Here is a 15,504-nt window from a genome sequence, read left to right on the forward strand (position 1 = left end):
GAATTTATGCTATGACATAACAATCTTGGTTCTAAAAAGAGCCCTGGACATCTCAATACTTGCTTGTTTGGGGACCACAGAATTATCAAGCATGAAGCAGCTTACCCCCTAAGAACCTTCTGCTACCTCCAAGAAATAGATATGCAGGACAAGGGAAGATAGTGGCAGCCTAGGAGGACTGCAGGCTTACCTTGACTCATGTATACAACTAGATAACTATCAAATCATCCTAAATACCTCAGAAATAGACCTGAAGACTAGCAGAACAAACTCCACAACTAAAAGGTAGAGAAGAGGCCACATTGAAGAAGGTATGAAGGGGGGAGACATCATTTAGGAGAGAAAAGGATCATGACTGTTGCAGTGGAGTGGGAGCTGTGGTCACAGAAAGGGTAGAGAGGCAGACTAGCACAGAGGGAGGAAGATGAATCCTCATAGCAATTATCTTGGAAAGCAAGAGGGGCCCAATTTTGAGAGTTCTTGTAACCAGCAGGATTTAAAGCCTAGAGTTTTAAAGGTCAATGGATTTGGCTCCAGGAGACTGCAGAGGCATTGGTGCTAATCTTGGAAAGAAGGCAAGGCAAACTGTTTGCAGACATATAGTGTGGAAATAGCAATCAAAAGAATGCCTAGGGCACACAGTAGGGAGGTTATTTGCTCTTCTTGAAGCATGTCCCAGAGAGGTAGCATTCACAGAGAAACCCTTCCAGGAACAAAGGAACTTACCAGAACCTTTTCCCTCACCTGCCCTTTAGTATTAACACAGAGCCACCTGTGGCAACCAGCACAGTGCCAAAACTACTACCTAATTTTCTTACACTAAGTCCCACCCTACCAGGCTCTGGGGGAATCGTCCTTCCTAGTGACATTCTCCTCAGTCCCAGGACAGTGGGTACCTCTTTCAGAAGACTAGGCCTAACCCTTGACAGCAACACATCTCCAACCTTGGAGTTCTTGTTCATGAAGTTATTTCCCTAAGAATATAAGTAGCTGACTTTCCTAACACACAGAAGCAGGCATAGACTTAGACAAAATGAGAAGAAAGCGGAATTTGTCCCAAATGAAAGAACAGAACAAGTCCATAGCCAGAGAACTAAATGAAACAGATATAAGTACGATGCCTGATAGATAATTTAAAGTAATGATCATAAAGATTCTCACTGGTCTTAAAAGAGTAAAGTACATGAATGAGACTCTTAACAGGGGGATAAGGAATAACATAGCAGAGATACAGAGCTTAACAAACAACAGAAGAAATATGCTTGATGGATTACATAGCAGGCTGGAAGAAGCAGAGGAACAAATTAATGACTTGGAAAACTGAATAATGGAAAGCAATCAAATTGAACAAAAGAAACAAAGAAAATTATGCAAAACAAGGATAGACTTAGGGACTCAGTAATTCCACCAAACATAATAACATTCACATTATAGAAGTTCCAGAAGAAGAGAGAGAAAAGGGAGCAGAAAATTTATTTGAAGAACTAATAGCTAAAAGTTTTCCTTATCTGGAGAAGGAAACAGATATCTAGATCCAAGAAGCACAGAGGACTACCAACAAAATGAATAAAAGCAGATCCACACCAAGACACATTACAATAAAAATGGCAAAATATAGTGATTAAAGAAAAAAATTCAAAAGCGGGAAGACAAGACGGTAACATAAGGCTATCAGGGGATTTTTTTTTTTTTCAGAAACGTTTCAAGTCAGAAGGAGTGGCATGATATATTTTAAAGTGCTGAATGGGAAAGGTCTGCAGCCAAAATTACTATCCAGCAAAACTACTATTCAGAATAGGAGAGATAAAGTGTTTCCCAGAACAAAAATCAAAGGACTTCATGACTCCTAAACCAGTCATGCAAGAAATATTAAAGAGAACTCTGGGTGGAAAAGAAAGAACAAAAACGACAGTATGAAGATCTGAAACACAGAAGCAGTAAAAATGAATATTTTTGTAAAATATCAGCTGAGGAACTCACAAAATAAAAGGATGTAAAATATGACAAGATATAACTAAAACATGGAGAGGAGTAAAGAATTGGTTGATGACCATCAATTTTTTAAAAAGATTTTATTTATTTATTTATTTATTTATTTATTTATTTGGGACAGAAAGAGAGAGAATGTGCATGAATGGGGAGAGGGGCAGAGAGAGGGAGAAGCAGACTGCCTGATGAGCAGAGAACCTTATGAAGGGCTCAATCCCAGGATCCTGAGATCATGACCTGAGCTGAAGGCAGGCAGACGTTTAACCAACTGAGCCACCCAGGTGCCCCTGATGATCATCAATTTAATATCCACTGCTATATTTAGTTGTTAAATACAAACCTAATGGTAATCATAAATCAAAAGAGAGTAATAGATATGCAAAAAATAATGAGAAAGAAACCCAAGTAAAGAAAGCCAGAAAAATGGAAGTAGATCAAAAGAAGAAAGGATTAGAGAACAATAAAACAATTATGAAACAACTAAGTGGAAATAAATACATTTCTATCAATAATTGCTTTGAATATAAGTGGGTTAGATGCTCCACTCACAAGACATAAGGTGACAGAATGGGTTTAAAAAAAAACAAGATCCATCTATATGCTGCCTACAAGACTCATTTTAGACCAAAAGACACTTGCAGATTGAAAGTGAGGGGATGGAGAAATATCTATCATGCAAATTGGTGTCAAAAGAAAGCCAGAGTACCACTACTTATATTAGACAAAATAGACTTTATAACAAAGTCTATAATAGGAAACAAAGAAGAGCACTATATAATAATAAAGGGGACAATCCAACCAGAAGATATAACAGTTATAAATGTATATGCATCCCAAATGAGAGCACCCAAATACATAAAACAATTCATAACAAACATAAAGAAATAAATTGGCAATAATATAGTAATAGGGAATTATATCACCTCATTTACATGGATGGACAGATCATTTAAACAGTAAGTCAACAAACTTACAATGATCTATAGAGACAACTGGAACAAATGGATTTAACTAACTCAGAATATTCCATCCTAAGACAACAGAATACATTCTTTTTAAGAGTACACAGATCAACCTCCAGAATAGATCAGATATTAGGCCACAAAGCCAGCTCTAAGAAATTCAAGAAGCTCAAAGTCACATTATGCATCTTTTCTGACCACAGTGCTATATGAAACTAGAAGTCAACCACATGAAAAATTCTGCACAAGACAACGAATACCTGGAGGTTAAATAAGATGCTACTAAACAGTGAATGGGTCAACCAGAAAATAAAAGAAGAAATTTATAAAGTACTAGAAACAAGTGAAAATGAAAACATTACAGTCCAAAACCTTTGGGATGCAGCAAAAGTGCTCCTAAGAGGGACAAAGATAGCAATACAAGCCTCCATCAGAAAGCAAGAAGAATTTCAAGTGAATAACCTAACCTTTCATTTAAGAGACCTGGGAAAAGAGCAATAAATGAAAACTAAAACAAGCAGAAGGAAGGAAATAATAAAGAGTATAGCAGAAATAAATGGTATAAAAACTAAAACAAAATAACAAAGCCCAAAACAAAGCACACAGAACACACACATACACACAATAGAACAGATCAATGAAACCAGCAGCTTATTCATTGAAAAAATTAATATAATTGATAAACCTCTAGCTGGATTTATCAAGAATAAATAAAGGACTCATATAACTAAAACTACAAATGAGAGAGGAGGAATAACAACTAACACCATAGAAATATAAAGGATTATAAGAGAACATTATGAAAAACTATATGCCAATAGGACAACCAAGAAGAAATGGATAACATGACACTATATATTGAAAACCCAGAAAACTCCAAAAATGAACAAACAAAAAACGTTAGAACTATTAAATGAATTCAGTAAAGTCACAGGATACATAATTGATGCATAGAATTCTGTTGCACTTCTGTACATCAGTAATAAAGCAACAGAAAGAGAAACTAAGAAATTAATAACAAAATTTAGAATTAAACAAAAAATAAGATACTTAATAATAAACCTAAGTAAACAGCTGTAAGACCTGTACTCTGAAAACAATGATGAAAGAAATTGAAGATGACACAAAGAAATGGAAAGATATTCCATGCTCATGGATTGGAAGAATATTAGGTGTCTTTACTAGTCAAAGCAACCTACACATTTAATATAATCCTATCAAAATGCCACCAGCATTTCTCACAAAGCTAAAACAAACAATCCTAAACTTTGTATGGAACCACAAAAGACCCCAAATAGCCAAAGCAACCTTGAAAAAGAAAAGCAAAGTAGGAAGCTTCCCATTTCTAGATTTCAAGTTATATTACAAAACTGTTGTGATGAAAACGCTATGGTACTGGCAGGAAAATAGACACATAGATCAATAGAACAAAATAGACATCCCAGAAATGAACCCACAACTATATGGTCAATCTTTGACAAAGCAGGAAAGAATATCCAGTGGGAAAAAGATAGTCTCTTCAGTAAATGGTGTTGGGAAAACTGGATAGACACATGCCAAAGAATGAAATTTCTAGTTTTTCAATTTACTTTTGTGTATGGATAAATTCCTAGAAACATATAACCTGCCAAAACTGAAGCATAAAGAAATAGAAAATTTGAATAGAACAATTCCCAGCAAAGCTGTTGAGTTAGTAATAAAAAAATTCACAAAAAACAAAAACCCAGGACCAGATGGCTTCATGAGTGAATTCTACCAAACATTTAAAGAAGTGGTAAAGTCTAGAAAGAGTATTATGCTAAGCAAAATAAGTCAAAGAGAGACAAATACCATACGATTTCACTCATTTGTGTTAAGATATGAAAACAATGATCAAAGGGGAAAGAGAGAGAAAGAGTGACAGATGAGCTAAAAGGTGATGGGAATTAATCCTTGCATTAAGGAGTGCACTTGCGGTTGTATGGAAGTATGGAATCACTAAATTGTGCACTTGAAACTAATATTACACTATAAGTTAACTAAAATTAAAGTTAAACATCAAAAATTAAAAAAAAAAAAATAGGGGGCAAGATACCAGAAGAAGGGTCCTCAACTCATCTGGTCCCGCCAACTTACTTAGATAACTTCCAAACATCCAGAACACCTATGAATTTGACCTGAGATTTAAAGAGACAACAGCTGGAACGCTGCGTAGAGAAGGGTTTTGCTTCTAACGAGGTAGGAAGGCAGAAAAAATTAAAAAGAATCAAGTCGGGGAGGGGCCCCGCGAGGAGCTGGGCTAAGTCCGGGCGGCGAGAGCCTTGGGGACGGGAAAGCTCGGCCCGGCAGAAGCGGGACCTTTAAAAATCCACACTGGATTCTTCCCAACAGAAAAGTGCTCAGCGGGGAAACCGGCCAGGATCGCCGGAGGGACAGTGAAGCCTTCGGTCTCCTGGGGTCACTCGGAGGGAAGTGGGCCCCGGGCGAGAGTGCCCCTCCCCCACAGGCCGATCTCCGTAAAAGGCTAGAGCGCGGACTCGGCGGGGCCTGGGCGGAGCCGGGCGGATTCCAGCGGCGCAGGCCTGGATCCCAGGGCACCAGGGGACACAGCTCACAAGCCTGAGCTCCCTCCAGGACAGGCGGAGGCGGGGAGGACACAGGACAGCGAGAAATCTCCTGCCGCTGGGCGCCCCGGAGCTGTGCAGGCCAGCCACCAACCCCCCCAAGCCCAGGCGAGTGCGGACTGGGAGCTGCGCAGTTACTGCAGGAGCTGACGCCAGGGCTGGAGTGCTGGCCGACGCCAGTGTTGTTCCTCCTGGTGTCACTGTGAGCCTGGGAGCGGCGGGACCACCAGGGAACACGGGCCTCCAGGGGTAAGCAGCTCCCACTGAGTCGTGCACCTGGCGGGACCAGGGCAGCTCCCCCAGGTACACACACCTGAGAGTGAGCACAGCAGGCCCCTCCCGCAGAAGACCAGCTGGAAGACAGGGGAAGAGCAAGTTCTTGATCGAGCAGCGCTGGAAAGCTCCACGGGAAGTTGAGGGATTTATAGTATACAGAACTAAAGGGTTCCCCTCCTTTTTTTCACCCTTTTCCAGTACAACTTGTTTTTATAATAGACTAAAAATTTCCAATTTTTTTCTCTTTTCCCACCTTAACTACAATATTTTACTACCTCTTCATTTTTAAGTTTCTTCCTTTTTGACTTTCATATTTCTACAATTACATGTCTGAGATATATTTCCCACTTCTAGATTCCCTGCAACATACTAAATTTAATTTTGGGAGATATACGAGATATGTTTTTTTGTTTTGTCTTTTTTGTTTTCTCTGTCTCATTTTGTTCTACAATGGCAGAAGTTAATACCTTCTAAAACATGACCAGTGTGCACCCAGAAGCAAGTGGTATACCGTGCTGGTTCATTCTTTGAGATTATATTCTCTATTCCTTCCCATTCTGCCCCACTCGTTTATCTCATTTATGTTTTGGTGGTCAGTGTTGGGGCTCTCTAAAAGTATTGCTCATTAATGTAAATTTGGGAGTGAGCATCTTTTAACATACAGAACTTAATACACTCAGAACCAAGAGGATCACCCTCTAGGACCCCTCAGGTAGACTACATTCTCCCTCCACAATAGCTTCTTCACCACCACATTCTCCCAGTCCCCCACTTTTTTTCTTCTCTTTTTCTCCTCTTTGTTTTTATCTCTTCTTTTATTTTTTCTTCTTCTTTGGGATTCTTGGCCTTTTATTTTTTACTACTTTTTTTTTAAATTTGTTTTTCAAAAAACAAATTTTGTTTTATTTTCTTCTGATCTTTGTTTTCATTTTCTGGCCTCTGACCTCATCAGAATCATCTAGGGTGAAATTTACTTAGGTCGTGGTTGATATTCTTGACTCAGCCTGCTCATACAGCCACTCTGCACTGAGCAAAATGACTAGAAGGAAGAACTCACCACAATAGGAAGAATCAGAAACAGTACCCTCTGCCACAGAGTCATAGAATATGGATTACAATTCAATGTCAGAAAGCCAATTCAGAAGCACAATTATAAAGCTACTGGTGGCTCTGGAAAAAAAACAAAGGATCAGGAGACTTCCTTACTGCAGAATTTAGATCTAATCAGGCTGAAATTAAAATTCAATTAAATGAGATGCAGTCTAAACTGGATGTCCTAACAATGAGGGTTACTGAGATGGAAGAAAGAATGAGTGACATAGAAGACAAATTGATGGCAAGTAAGGAAGCTGAGGAAAGAAAGAGAAAAACAATGAAATGATCATGAGGAAAGGCTAAAGGAAATAAATGATAGCCTAGAAGGAAAAATCTACGGATAATTGGGGTTGCAGAAAATGCCGAGAGGGACAGAGAGCCATAAAGCATATTTGAACAAATCATAGCTTAGAACTTCCTTAACTGGGCAGGGGGGAGGAACAGGCATTCAGATCCAGGAGATAGAGAGGTCCCCCCTCAAAATCAATAAAAGCCGTTCAACACCTTGACATTTAATAGTGAAACTCACAAATTCCAAAGATAAAGAGAAAATTCTGAAAGCAGCAAGAGACAAGATTCTTAACTTACATGGGGAGAAATATCAGATTAACAGCAGACCTCTCCACAGAGACCTGGCAGGCCAGAAAGGGCTGGCAGGATATATTCAGGGTCTTAAATGAGAAGAACATGCAGCTAAGAATACTTTATCCAGCAAGGCTGCCACTCAGAGTAGAAGGAGAGATAAAGAGCTTCCAAGATAGGCAGAAACTGAAAGACTATATGACCACCAAACCAACTCTGCAAAAATTTTTAAGAGGGACCCTGTGAAAGAAAGAGGAAGCCCAAAGAAATAATCCACAAAAGCAGGGACTGAATAGGTATTACGATGACACTAAATTCATATATTTCTATAGTTACTCTGAATGTGAATGGGTTAAATGATCCCATCAAAAGATGCAGGTTTCAGACAGGATAAAAAAGCAAGACCCATCTATTTGCTGTCTACAAGAGACTCATTTTAGAGCTAAGGACACTTCCAGCCTGAAAATGAAAGGATGAAGAACCATTTACCATTCAAATGGTCCTCAAAAGAAAGCTGGGGTAGCAATCCTCATATCAGATAAATTAAAGTTTATCCCAAAGACTGCAGTAAGGGATGAAGAGGGACACTATATCATACTTAAAGGGCCTATCCAACAAGAAGACCTAACAATCATGAATATTTATGTCCCTAATGTGGGAGCTGCCAAGTATATCCAGAAAGAATAAGATAATATTACGGATTAATAAGAAAATCTGTAGCCTTATTAAAAGGAAAACTCTCAAATGAATAAAATCATGAATGAAAGAGAAGAGATCACAACCAATACCAAGGAAATACAATTTTAAAAATGTATTATGAGCAACGCTAAATAAGCAATAAATTAGGCAATCTAGAAGATATGGATGCATTTCTGGAAAATCACAAATTACTAAAACTGGAACAGGAAGAAATAGAAAATCTGAGTAGGCCAACATCCAGAGAGGAAATTGAAGTAGTCATCAAAAACCTTCCAAGACAAAAAGTCCATGGCCAGATGGCTTCCCAGGGGAATTCTATCAAACGTTTAAAGAAAAAATGACACCGAATCTACTAAAGCTGTTCCTAAAGATGAAAAGAGATGGAATACTTCCAAACTCATTTATGAGGCCAGCATCACCTTGAATCCAAAACCAAAGACCCACCAAAGAGGAGAATTATAGACCAATATCCCTGATGAACACAGATGCAAAAATTCTCACCAAGATACTAGCCATAGGATCCAATAGTATATTAAGAAGATTATTCACCATGACCAAGTGGGATTTTTTTCCCTAGGATGCAAGGGTGGTTCAACACTTGTAAAATAATCAGTGTGATAGATCACATCAAGAAGAGAAAAAAACAAGAACAATATGACCCTCTCAATAGATGGAGAGAAAGCATTTGACAAAATACAGCAGCCATTCCTGATCAAAACTCTTAAGACTGTAGGGATAGAGGGAACATTCCTCAGCATCTTAAAAGCCATCCACAAAAAACCTACAGCAAATATCATTCTCAATCCGGATACACTGAGAGCCTTTCCCCTAAGATCAGTAACACGACAGGATGGCCACTCTCACCACTGTTTTTCAACAAAGTACTAGAAGTCCTAGTCTCAGCACTAAGACAACAAAAAGAAATAAAAGACATTCACATTGATCAAGAAAAACTCAAACTCTCCCTCTTTGCAGATGACATGATACTGTACATAGAAAACCCAATAGACTCCACCCCAGGATTGCTAGAACTCATACAGCAATTTGGCAAGGTGGCAGGATACAAAATCAGTGCCCAGAAATTAGTGACATTTCTATACACTAACAATGAGACTGAAGAAAGAGAAATTCAGGAGTCAGTCCCATTTACTACAGAACACTACAGAACACTTCTGAAAGAAATTGAGGAAGACACAAAGAGATGGAAAAATACTCCATGCTCATGGATTGGCAGAATTAATATTGTGAAAATGTCTATGCTACCCAGGGCAATTTACACATTCAATGCAATCCCTATCAAAATACCATGGACTTTCTTCAGAGACTTGGAACAAATCATCTTAAGATTTGTATGCAATCAGAAAAGGCCCTGAATAGCCAGGGGAATATTGAAAAAGAAAACCAGAGTCAGGGGCATCACAATGCCGGATTTCAAGTTGGACTACAAAGCTGTGATCATCAAGACCGTGTGGTACTGGCACAAAAACAGACACAGAGATCAATGGAACAGAATAGAGAACCCAGAATGGGCCCTAAACTCTATGATCAACTAATATTCAACAAAGCAGAAAAGACTGTCCACTGAAAAAAGGACAGTCTCTGCAATAAATTGTGCTGCAATAAATTGTGCAATAAATTCTGCCGCATGCAGAAGTATGAAACTGGACCATTCTCTTACACCAGACACAAAAATATACTCAAAATGCTTGAAAGATCTAAATGTGAGATGAGAATCAACCAAGATCCTAGAGGAGAACACAGATCACACCCTCTTTGAACTTGGCCACAGGAACTTCTTGCAAGATACATCTATGAAGGCAAGGGAAACAAAAGCAAAAATGAACTATTGGGACTTAATCAAGATAAAAAGCTTGTGCATAGCAAAAGAAACAGTCAAAAAAACTTAAGACAACCTCCAGAATGGGAGAAGATATTTGCTAATGACTTATCAGATAAAGTACTAGTATCCAAGATCTATAAAGAAGTTATTAAACTCAACACCCAAGAAACAAACAATATAATCATTTAATGGGCAGAAGACAGGAACAGAAATTTCTACATAGAAGACATACACATGGCCAAAAAGCACATGAGAATATCCTCCGTATCACTGGCCATCAGGGAAATACAAATCAGAACCACAATGAGATGCTACCTCACACCAGTGAGAATGGTGAAAATTAACAAGACAGGAAATAACAAATGTTGGCAAGGACATGGAGAAAGGGGAACCCTCTTGCATTGTTGGTGGGAATGTGAACTGGTACAGAAACTCTGGATAATAGTGTGGAAGTTCCTCAAAGAGTTAAAAATAGAACTACCCTATGACCCAGCAAATTGCTCTACTGGGGATTTACCCCAAAGATACAGATGCAGTCAAAAGCCGATACACCTGCACCCCAATGTTTATAGCGGCAATGTCCATAATAGCCAAACTGTGGAAGGAGCCTCAGTGTCCATCGACAGATGAATGGATAAAGAAGATGTGGTCTATGTAGACAATGGAATATTCCTCAGCCATTAGAAACAACAAATACCCACCATTTGCTTCGACGTAGATGGAACTGGAGGGTATTATGCTGAGTGAAGTAAGTCAATCGGAGGAGGACAGTCATCATATGGGGAATTTAAGAAATAGTGAAAGAGATTATAAGGGAAAGGAGGGAAAATGAGTGGGAAAAATTAGAGAGGATGACAGAACACGACAGACTCCTAACTCTGAGAATTGAACAAGGGGTAGTGGAAGGGGAGGTTGTTGGGGGGATGGGGTCACTGGGTGACAGGCACTGAGGGTGGCACTTGACGGGATGAGCACTGGGAGTTATACTATATGTTGACAAATTGAACTTCAATTTAAAAAATGAAAGAAAAAAAATAAATTCAATGCCTCTTCCCTATTTAACAGCAGCCCCAAAACAGATCAGGGAATGCCTAAAGAAACTTCTGACTTTGTTTCCCGATAAAAATCACAAGCTGAAAAATAGACCTCTATTGTTTCTTAGAACAATAATACCCAGTTAATGAAATAAGAACTGCCATTTGACCAATTTCAGTTGGACTTGTTTTATGTTTTCAAATTTTGCTGCTTGTTACTAGCCAGAGAGTATCCATTGCAACTGCCTAGTTCTCACATCTTTGTGTGTATAATATTTATATACACACATATGTATATATAAATATAAGCACACACATTTTCTAACAATTATAGGAATAAGTTTGAGAAAGGTGAATGGAAGGTACACAGATTCTCTAACCCTCAGAATTTTACTGGTCCCCTCCTTTCACACAGTCATGTAGCTCCAGTTTGGCCAATGAAAGTACTCCTTCCCCAAGGACACAGTGAAAGGCTCAGTATGGACATGTGAACCAAGTAAGGAAGTCTCTTATGAGATTGATTATAGGACATAGGAAAACATAAGTCTTTCTTCTACTGACTTGAAATATGAATTTTAAGGGCCCACATGAGCCTGATACTGCTTGCTTTTCTGTCTCAGGAAGAATAAAGTCAAGAGTACAGCAGAACAAAAGATATAGAGCAATAAGGGGGATGATCTTGATTATTCTTTGGACAAAATATGCTTAGTTAACTTTATCTCTGGGATTTTTAGTCTTAAGCCAATAAAAATCCATTTTTTCTTACTTTAAGTAAAGTGGAGTCCTGAAAAATGATCTAGTTTTGTCACACCATTGATAGTACAATTTTCTAGCATTACGCCATGCTATCTGTTAATGTTTGATATTTATCTTTCCAGATTTTTCCTAGAAATATACAAATATAGGCATCAAATTAAATACAGGCATAAAATCAAATATAGATATAGATATAGATATAGATGATGATATAGATATAGATGATGATATAGATATAGATATAGATATAGATATAGAAACAAATGTAGTCTTTTTTCAGCAGTAAATGTCGTGGGACCGATCCATACTACTTCATTGAGATCCATACCATGAAGTCAGAGATGTGATTAAGAGGGCATACTTTGCCAGCTTGCCTAGATTTATATCTAGTCTACCTTCCGGTAGGACTTTAAGTAAAACATTTACCTTTCTGATCCTCAGTTTCTTCACCTTTAAATGAAAACCATGGTGGTACCTACTTCTCAGGATTGTGTGAGCATCAAATGAGATTATGCAAGAAAAAAATCCCTATCTTCTAGTGAGCATTGCCTATTTTTCCTAGTTATTATAACTATAGGGATTTTTTTTTATTCACAGAGCAGTATCAAAGATTAGAGAAATCATTTGACTGAGGCATTACTGGTAGGTTAGAAGTGGCAAGAAATGGAAGCAATGGCATTGCTGTTCTCTACTAGGTAAGTACCTGTACCCAGGACCTCTCCTGGGGAGGAGTAGAGGGATCAGTGGAATTGGAAGGTGACCATGACCAGGGAATGCAGGTGTCTCATGGTCAGACCAGGTACCACTGAGAAAGGAGTCATGCAAACTACTCTTCAGGAATATGGGAGTATTCTGACGGTGAAGAGAGAAAAGGAAGTTAGCAAATGTTGTCCAGAAGGGAGAGGGCTGTGTGCCATGGGACAAAAGAAGAGTTTCAAGCTAAAATACGGTAGACATAAAGGGACAGAGAAAGCAGATGGTCTTGAAAGGCCCCCTTCCACTGAGGACTTCATTACAATGTGAGATTCACTCAAGTTTGGGGATCGCTTCAGTTATTTCAGGAGGAAACATAGACTTCCTTATCTCCTTTAATACAGACTTCCTTATCTCCTTTAATAGGGGAATCCATTAACTCCCTGTTCTTTATTTTTTAAGATTTATTTATTTATTTGTTTGTTTGTTTGTTTATTCAGAGAGAGAGAGAGAGGCAGAGACACAGGCAGAGGGAGAAGCAGGCTCCATGCAGGGAGCCCGACGTGGGACTCGATCCCAGGTCTCCAGGATCACACCCCAGGCTGCAGGCGGCACTGAACCACTGCACCACCGGGCTGCCCTCCCTGTTCTAAGCTGAGGTCAGACTTTTTATAAAATTCAGTGCCTGATGCACATTATGTTCTCAGCCAAACCCAATTCTTTTTTATTGCCTTATAAAGGACCAGAATGAAGATACTGATCAAAACAGGACCCCAAAAGATCCTTTCAATATTGGAGGGATCAACTAGATGCAATAAACTGATTCCTTGGAGGCAGTGTAGAGTAAAAAAGTTTGAGAAATAAACTTGTCAGAACTGGGATGGGCTCACTGCTAAGAGATAGACCTGAATCCTCTCTGAATCAAACAAGTCACATGCCTCCGGAAACTGCTTTCTCTTCCCAAGCAGGACTGTCCCTAAGCCAACAGGCCCAGGAAAGGGCACCGCGGGTGTCATTGTGTCTTTATTTTTCTTAAATTCTCTTACAAATCTTTAGTTGGCTTTTTATCACCCTTAAATGTAGACCAGGAAGATGATCAGTTTTCAGCTTTGTAGGGCTAGGCTCCAGCCATAGCTTCTTCATTTTGAAGTCAGACAATTACATACAAATCCTGGTGCTGACACTTTGACTGGCTGTATCTGTGAGCAGATTTGTTAACTTCAGCCTATCTCAATAATCTGTATTTCTAAAGTAAGGACAACTGTAATACCTACCTTAGAAGATTATATTGTAGATTAACGATGAATACAGTTAAATGCTTTAACAATGCCTTTCACAAATAGTCAAATAATTTTATCTACTATTATAATTACACCTGAGATGCAAAGATTAAAGGGCAGTCACTATCCATTTCCTTCTGGGAGCTTGCAGATTAGTGCTATATAGCGGTGCATAAAAGCAGAATATGGCACTCAAGCAAGAGCTTTAATTGAATGTGGTTGTTTATTTTCAGACTACATATATTATATGACCAGGGGCTAGTCCACAATATATTTTCAGACTATATATATTAGACCATGACCAGGAGCTAGTGAGATAGTGCCAATGTAGCTGTAAAACAGCGATCATGAGAATTGTACGTGGGTTTCTAAAAACTTTTGCAGCTGGAACACATTTTCCTTGACTGACTTTGCAAACTGCACACTTGAACTCATGTGTTATAAGGAACACCAGGGTCTTTAAAATATCACCACCATTTCTTCTACTTTAAAAGAATTTTGAGGCTAAACTCTGGAGGGAAGGGGCAAGATGGTGGAAGAGTAGGGTCCCCAAATCACCTGTCCCCACCAAATTACCTAGATAGCCTTCAAATCATCCTGAAAATCTACGAATTCGGCCTGAGATTTAAAGAGAGAACAGCTGGAATGCTACAGTGAGAAGAGTTCGCGCTTCTATCAAGGTAGGAAGACGGGGAAAAAGAAGTAAAGAAACAAAGGCCTCCAAGGGGGAGGGGCCCCGCGAGGAGCCGGGCTGAGGCCGGGGCGAGTGTCCCCAGGACAGGAGAGCCCCGTCCCGGAGGAGCAGGAGCTGCACCATCTCCCCCGGCGGAAAGGGGCTCGCAGGGAGTTGGAGCAGGACCCAGGAGGGCGGGGATGCCCTCGGGCTCCCTGGGACAGTAACAGACACCTGCGCCCCGGGAGAGTGCGCCGAGCTCCCTAAGGGCTGCAGCGCGCACGGGGGGACCCGGAGCAGCTCGGAGGGGCTCGGGGGCGGCTCCGCGGAGGGGGCTGCGGGGCGGGAGCAGCTCGGAGGGGCTCGGGCAGAGGAAGAGGCTCTTCAGAGCGTAGGGATAGAGGGAACATTCCTCAACATCTTAAAAGCCATCTACGAAAAGCCCACAGCAGATATCGTTCTCAGTGCGGAAGCACTGGGAGCCTTTCCCCTAAGATCAGGAACAAGACAGGGATGTCCACTCTCACCACTGCTATTCAACATAGTACTGGAAGACCTAGCATCAGCAATCAGACAACAAAAAGACATTAAAGGCATTCAAATTGGCAAAGAAGAAGTCAAACTCTCCCTCTTCACCGATGACATGATACTCTACATAGAAAACCCAAAAGCCTCTACCCCAAGATTGCTAGAACTCATACAGCAATTTGGCAGCGTGGCAGAATACAAAATCAATGCCCAGAAATCAGTGGCATTTCTATACACTAACAATGAGACTGAAGAAAGAGAAATTTGGAGTCAATCCTATTTACAATTGCACCCAGAAGCATAAGATACCTAGGAATAAACCTAACCAAAGAGGTATGATCTATATCCTAAAAATTATAGAACACTTCTGAAAGAAATTGAGGAAGACACAAAGAGATGGAAAAATATTCCATACTCATGGGTTGGCAGAATTAATATTGTGAAAAATCAATGTTACCCAGGGCAATTTACACATTCAGTGCAATCCCTATCAA

The 15,504-nt window shown here is 39.7% G+C and overlaps 1 long non-coding RNA gene across 1 annotated transcript in view; it reads left to right on the forward strand.

Annotated features, from left to right (window-relative positions):
* The first annotated feature begins 39 nt into the window (after positions 1-39).
* The window catches only part of LOC140630485 (uncharacterized), a 46,542-nt gene continuing 31,077 nt past the window's right edge, over positions 40-15,504 (forward strand). Inside the window, exons 1-3 of the long non-coding RNA XR_012028244.1 lie at positions 40-311; positions 12,434-12,531; positions 13,030-13,188. This is a non-coding gene — a long non-coding RNA (uncharacterized lncRNA). The remainder of the gene's footprint in view (positions 312-12,433; positions 12,532-13,029; positions 13,189-15,504) is intronic.

This window comes from Canis lupus, chromosome 3 (genome assembly GCF_048164855.1).
Source record: "Canis lupus baileyi chromosome 3, mCanLup2.hap1, whole genome shotgun sequence".
NCBI classification, from domain to species: domain Eukaryota; kingdom Metazoa; phylum Chordata; class Mammalia; order Carnivora; family Canidae; genus Canis; species Canis lupus.